This window comes from Galendromus occidentalis, unplaced genomic scaffold (genome assembly GCF_000255335.2).
Source record: "Galendromus occidentalis unplaced genomic scaffold, Mocc_1.1 scf7180000077538, whole genome shotgun sequence".
NCBI lineage: Eukaryota > Metazoa > Arthropoda > Arachnida > Mesostigmata > Phytoseiidae > Galendromus > Galendromus occidentalis.
Genome location: NW_003805526.1, coordinates 1,673 through 9,453, shown reverse-complemented (window position 1 = coordinate 9,453; position 7,781 = coordinate 1,673).

The following is a 7,781-nucleotide window of genomic DNA, read 5'->3' as shown; positions in this document are numbered from 1 at the left end:
TCTCGAAGCGATCATCTTTCGATTTCACTCGTCGGACATGAGACTGTCCTCGCAGAAAAAATCGTTCAACCCGGTTGTTGTTGAATTACCGAAGTACGCTTTTTCCGAGAGCCTTAGAAACTCACGTCTTCTGGTCTCATCTCCGATCGTGGCTCCTATCTCCTTTCGGAGCTTGGCCTGGAAGGACAGATACCCGTCGTATATGACCTTAAGCTCTAAGAGAGCCTCAGCATCGGTCGATAGATTCCGGGGCGGGATCATTGCGGACAGCTCGTCAGCTTTTGCGAGAATTGATTCTGTTTCATTATCGCGGAGGGCGGCCGATTTCGCTGCCGTCCTCAGGTTGTCTTTGAGAAATTCGATAAACACGGTCTCATTGGGCTGTATCGGGTCCAGGAGCGCATTTCGATTCTTCGCGACGAAATCCGACATGAGAGTTTCGTATAGACAGCTGATTATTTTTTTGTAGCTCCCGACAACAATGTATACCGAAGAGTGGCGGTCAATCCACCAATCCCGGAAATATCGTCTCCTCATTTCCAGCAAGCCATTCCAATCGCGAAAACACCTGTAATCAAACTCGAGCATTCTACGACAAGTCTTCCTGATATTCTCTCGCGATTCCACGAATGCGGACCACATAGGATGGGATTCCTTGATTCCACAATCCTTGAAATGACCGAGCCGCCTGGGTTCTCTGACTTCTGTAGCCATTGCGAAAATACAGCGGTCGGACCTTTCGAAAACCGGTTCGTGTTTGGCCTTCTCCAGAAACCCCTCCAACGAGCACTCCGGATGTTTTGTCCTTCCCTCCACTGCTTCAATGCGCTCAATCTCTCGCCGCCTGAACCTCGAGATATCATCGAAATCCTCCGGAGACATCGCGACGTAGGAACACGGGAGTCCCATCAGTACCGCGACTCCTACGACTTTGGCATCCACCAGGGTAGAACACGGGGTTACGAACGGAGCCCATCGCAGAGCGGCTTCGAAGTCTAATCGGTTCCGTACGAATGCTGCCCTCAATACTCCGACTTGTTTGTCCCGAAAGAAATTCGTGATTCCGGTACCTATCTCTCTGTTCGATCTCGCAGCGAGCCGTCCCATCTCAAGCCAGTCCTTGAACCGAGAGGATCTGTGCTTTACGAAATCACTCGACTTCCACTTCTCCGTGCTGCCTTTCATATCACCTTCCATCTGATAGATTTCGACGGCGTCCAGAATGGGGCTCAAGTCTGACTCATTGAACCCGTGCTCGACAAGTTCTCTGCAAATCCCGCGGGTGAAAAACCGTCGAAGGCTTTCGACTTTGATTTTCGAGTCATACAAATGTTTCATTTGACATCTCCGAGCTCTCAACAGCAGCCTGACGATCTCGTCGTCGGTGGAGTTGCCGTGGATTTTCCGTCTCGTGAGGCGCTTCCACTTGGACTTCCACAACGAGAAGGGCATGACGGCCCCTGGGAGTGTCGGAACCTCGGCTCTGATTCTGTCACAAACTTCTTTCACGAGATTTCCACGGGTCTTGGACGAAGACAATGGTACTGTTCCGATAGCGCTCTCACAAGGCTGTCCTGGCAATGATTGCTGCTCGATGGCTATGAATTCATCGAGGGTATCCTCAGAGTACGAGAGTTGTGCGGCTCGCGCGAGCAGGTTCTCGAGAGTTGAGTTCTTCAGCTCCCGGTATCGGATCACGAATCCATCCCACTGTTTCTCACTGAAATTCGCTGCCGTCTTCAGCTCCGGAAACGAGAGGAAGAGCTCCGAGGTGAGGTCCGCGAGCAGCTCTCGAACCCAAGGTGCAGTAGCGTTGACGCTAGCGTTCGAGCTCCGTGACGCCTGGCGACTGTACTCCCGTAACTGGTAGTCGTAACGATCGCAAATATCGTCGGCTCGGGGTTCGGGTGTAATTTCTGCCGTCGAATTCGCGTCACCATAACATCGCGAGCATAGAACTGCGACGAGCAGTAGCACCTCACGGTCCATTGTACAAGGAGAAGGATCCGAACGACGCTTGTCGTCAATTCTCAGAAACGAAAGGCGTTCCTGTTCGGAAAGTGGGAGATTCTTAGTTTGCTCAGCTATCAGAACATGCAAAGACTTGTCCGTCGCAGCGTTTCGAGTTCGCGAGAAGGTCTCACGATCTCTCGCAGATACTGTGCGGAATCCGTGTTCTCTATCTCCACATGACATCGCTGTGAGAGTCAACGAACGCTCGCCAACTCATCAACCTATAGATCTCAATCAAAATCATTCGCCTCCTCCAAGATGGAAAGCACATCGTCACTCGTCACCCAGCTCCAACGAATCATACCGCGTCAGGGGTTTAAGGTAGAAAATTGCCCCTTTCTCTCGGTACGCGGAGCCCGCTACTCCCTTCGCCGAACGAAACTCGCGGGAGCGCAGGATATCATCCATTTCCATACTCCCCGTCTTGAATCCCCTTTCATTTATTTGTATCCCCGCAGGATTCAGTGATCGAAGGCTCGACTGATGAATTTTCCTCGTTCCATAAGCAGCCTTCTCGGCTTTCGAGAATGTTTCCTCTGCTTTTTCCAAGCCCGATGGATTAAAACGAGTCCACAAGATGATCCGAATGGTATTTATAGAGCTCGAATCTCATTCGCAATTTTCGACGTGGAAACGTCTTTCAAAAGGCTGGGGGTATTTCGAGGAAAACTTCGTCATAGAGCAGCGTTTTTTGTAACATTTCGCGGGACTAGAACTCAAGCACTCGACGGATGTCCACCAAATTGATGTCTAATGATCGTTTTACGGGAGACGATCGTGGCTAGAAATCCTGAAAATCAGAATGCTCCTTGATATATTCCCGTCACGATCCAAACACCCCACGGAATAGTGTGGAAAAGAGCATGAATTTCCGTTTCTCATGAAATTCAGCGGATGCAGTACGCTGGTGCGATGAACGTCGGTAGATAGGCATGATTCGTATCAGCTTCATCGATGATCTCGGCTCAAAGTACTGAGTACTGACCGATCGACGTAAGCATAATCAGAGAAGAATTGATCACTGACGGATGACGGACTCTCTGTTCCTACCGCTTTTGTCCTCACAATCGAAACCCGGAAATGCACGGCTTTTAGCATCGGGCCTGTACCCAACTATAAGGGCTGCAGAAGCGTTTTAACGGGCGATGGCTATGGGGATCGGGGCAGGATTTCCACACCTAATGAGTTCGATTGCGAGCGATTACGAATAACGATGCCGATCGAATGCTCATCATGAGGCCGAAGACTCGTAGTTTACAGCAACGGAAGCGTCGCGCAGAAAGGGGATTATCTCTCGAAAGAGACCCCGAACCTCCTCAGAGAAATCGGCGTCATGTCGGGCGCAACAACGTCACGCACCAGAATCGAGTCATACGGGGACAGATCATGTCGAGTCAGAGGCGGTGGCAGAAAGTAACGTAATGTCATTCGATCCAGTGGTATGTGAGACGGACCTCGTCGGCTACTGATTATTATACACGAGGTGCAGAGTACGAAATCGGATGGTCTCGAGCGACTGGCCGTTTCAAGCAAATCTTTATGGAGAATGAATTTGGCCATAAATGCGACGTCTGTGATCGCCTCTGGTTCCTCCGTGATCTGAAAACGGTCACCTCCTCGATGGCGAGTTTCCTATCGACGCACTTCCCGGAGGACGATACCACGCGATTTCGGCTCTGTTCCTCATGTTATAGCACATCTCGGCGCGATAAAGTTCCGCCGATGAGCATGACGAATGGCTATAGGTATCCACCCAAACCATTGGGCTTGCCTAAGCTAGACCCCATAGGCGAGCGACTTGTCTCCCCATGAATTCCTTACATGCAAATACGCCGTTTGCGTCGTGACGGTTTTTACGGTATTGTCGGTCAAGTCATTAATTTCCCTGTTGATGTCAACACAATGGTACAGAAATTACCGCGATCATTGGACGACGATCACTCTTTCATCGTCAATTCAAAAAGAAGCATCATCCATAAATCCTCGCACCTGAGCGGCTTCGTCAAAAAGTCCACCGTGAAAGTCTGGCTGGTGAGATATCAAGTGAAATCACCTATGAATTGATTGAAGTGCATGCCCTAATGCTATTTCAATTATAATATGTAGATTGGATAATTTAAAGGGATTGATAATAATATCTAGACTAGAGAGAGAGACAGAAGACTTTTTCACGTCCTATAACACGGTAGTGTCGTAGGCGCTACTGGCCTTGGCTTTTTTCTAATATACACCGATTCTCATGAAGGCTTCGATCAACTGGAAGCGACCAACGAAATCGGCATAGTTTGAAGCAATTCTAGAAGCCGGCCTGGAAGAGTCTCTTATCCGGAGTATCAGAAACTTTTCGAAAGCGAAACCCCAGCGACGGACCTTGGACGAAAGGGGAGATGTGTGACTGTACACAGCGATGGCTGTAAGTTCAAATGCTTGGTCATGGACAAATTCTGTTTGCCCAGCCCCTGCGCAACGCTGCCCGTGCGCGGAAGAGAAATAGAGATCTTGGGGCGCATCGTCCATCAGTCCGTGAGATCATTACGACGGGACTTATGACACTGCCGGCGGATCGAGCTCCGATGCACATGATGATGGAGCGATGGAAGAGGGTGGAACTCATCCAGTTCTCGGGAATTCCGAGTCTTGCTTCACCAGCAAGGAATCTCGCCGTTCCCGCATTTCGATTGTTGGAATAAAGTCGCATTGAGCTTCTACTGCTTGCTCGAGCGAGAGCGATCGAAGTCTCTCAATTTCATTCAATTTGCATCAGACTGTCTTCACAGAAATCCACTTTCTTGTTCGCGAACGGCTGACGCATGTAAGTGTCCTTCAAGAGTCTGAGGAACTTCTCTCGTCGGGCCTTCTCCTCAATAGCGTCCAATTTCGTTACGAAAACATTGAGGAAGCTCAAACTATCGAAGTGGATGGTCGCGATCTCGGTCAGAGTGAGGGGTTTATCGGGCGAAACGTGCTGAGGAGCTACCGCCGAGAGGTCATCGGCAGCGGCGAGTATCGTCTCTGTCTCTTTCTCGGGGAGTTCCGCCGATTTCGCCGCGGTCCTGATACAGATTTTGAAGGTATCGAGGAATCCAGCTCGATCGGTCTGTATCGGCTCCAGAAGATCTTTCCGATTCCTTCGCACGAAGTCCGACTGCAGAGTTTCGAAGAAACATTCGGCCTGTTCCGTGAGCCGGTCGGGAACGAATGGCATTGCGCTCCGAGACTCGATCTCCCAATCCCGCAAATGTCGGAATCTTACCCTTAGGAAGGACATTGGTCCCGGGATCATTTTCTTCTCCAGGGCGAGGAGAGCGCGGCACCGTCCGCGCATGCGCTCGCGCGTGTGAACCAGATCGATCCAGAGGGCGTCCGAGTCCTTGAAGCCACACTTCTCGAAATGACCGACATGTCTCGGTGTTTTGCGAATTTGATCCGCAATCCGCAAACAGCGATCGCTCCGGTCATAACTTAGGATCCGTCTCAGGTCTTGAACGAAAAATTTCAAGTGACAGCCCCCGTCCGCCGGCGTCTCCACAACGCCTTGCATGCGGAATAGGATCCGGGATCGTAGCTCTACGATTTGACGCACGTCGTCCATGGACATCGCGACGTAGGAACACAAAAGTTGCATGACACTTGCGCCTGCTCGTACCACCTCTTCCGTAAGATTTTTACATCCGTCCCCAAGGGGCACCGACAACAGAGCAGTTTCGAGTGTCGCCCTGTTTCGCGCGAAGGAATCTCTCCAGGTATCGTTGAGTTTCCCATCGAAGACTTCGGCGATTCTCAGGGCCTCCGACTCGTTCGATCTCATGGCCAGTAGTTTCGCCTCTTCCCAATCCGCTGAGCGACTTTCCTTCCCGTACGTACGAAAGTCCTTCAAGCTCCAGCTCTTCTTGTTGACTCTCGCGTCGCCTTCCAACTGATAGATCTCGACGGCGTCCATAACGGCGTTGACGTCCGAGCGCCCGAGTCCGAGGCTTCGAGAGCGTCTGCAGACGCTCGTTGTGAAAGCCGCTTTGGCAGTGTCCATTCTGATTTTGAAAGGGAACATGGCCGTCATATAAAAGCGCTGAGCTCGCAACAGCAGTCGCACGGTGTCGGGATCGGTTGTGTTTCCAGAGAGTTTTTCCTCCATGAATCGGCGCCACTTGGCTCTCCAAACTGCAAACGGCATAATGAGCGTTGGGAGCTCCGGAATCGCGGCTCTGATCCCATCGCACAGTTCCTTCACGATTTCTTCTGGCGAATGCGACGAAGTCAGAGAGACCGTCTCGAGCACGCCTTCGCATGAGGGTCCTCGCAATAAACGCTGCTCGACTTTCAGAAACTCGTGGACGATATCCTTCGGGACCGCTGATTCTGTGGCTCGATGGTGCAGGTCGTTCAGCGTTGAGTTCCTCAATTCTTGGTATCGGAGCACAACACCATCCCACTGCTCCTCGGAAAAATTCTGGGCGGTCTTCATTTCCGGGAAAGCGAGGAAGAGCTCCGAGGTCAGGTTTTGGAAGATTTCTCGGACCGAAGGTCTTTTTGAATTGAGGTAAGCTTCCCGACCTAGGGATTGGTTGCGATTGAACCGGAACAGGAAGTGGTCGTAAGGATCGCAGAGATCGTCCGGTTCTGGCTCAGTACTGATCCTAACTTTAGGCGTATTTTCCACGCCATCGAGCCCCATGGTCAGGACCACGAGGAATATCAGCAGACGGTCCATCGTGTATGGATTGGATACAATGTCAGAAGACGATTCTTTGGATCGAATCAGAGAGAAGGATATCGTTTACTCAGCTATCGTCGAGATGCGACCTGTCGACAGCCCTAGCGTTCTGGTTGCGAGTGAACGTTCCGTTTCAAGGTCAGAAGAAAGGTCTCCCTGCCGTTGATTTCCACAGCACGCCGCATGATCTCACATCGAACACTTCCGTGACTTTGCCAGCGTCAGAAACTCCACGGACCGAGAACAGGAACAGAAGTTGCTTGACGACGGCTGACACGCAGATCTTGCTCGTCGTCAAGGCTACGGGTCTCCACTCGGTCTCGCCCTGGCGGGACAACTCACGAGAGGCATTGAAGGAAGAATCCCACGAAGTTTCGCGCCCTCTGCGCATGGTGAGGGAATGAGCTCGAGCCACCTCATTGGATGACACCAAATCCATCGGATCGAGATCCGGAGGTGATACAAGGTGAATTACGGCTCCGAAATTCCATTGACGTTCAGTCATGCTGGAGCACCGGAAAACGCGGAAGTACCAATCTCACGCCACGGTATCCCGGCCATCTCCAACAAGGCTAGCATCGGCCGAGCCGCTTTATCGGTTCAGCCGTCGGCATCGATAAGGTCCCGAGAGCCGAGAAATGAGCTGGATGCGGTGACCACGGAGATTCTCTCCTCACATCGTGCAGGGATGACGCAAAACGATAGTGCCGCATCTCTGTGCGCGGGCAACGTGTTTATGAAGAAATACCACTCGGAGCTTCCATCGACGTCTCCGGAACGTCAACGGTGCTCGGAGCGAATAGGTAAAAAGCTGCTGTTGAGGAGCAGCAGAGCCATTTGGACGAGCAAGATGGAGGAACGACTTATGTTAGCCAATGCTTCGAACCGAGTCGAATTTTCCAGCTCCGAGCCCGATCATGCAGTCGAGCCGTTGACTCCGTCTCAATCAGATAGATAGATCAGATAAACAGAAGATTCGCCCTCCTTCCGACAGCTAGGCCTCGATCGGGAGAGAGGATCTTCGGACCATAGCAGAAGTGAGAAGAAAGCGTCAGCC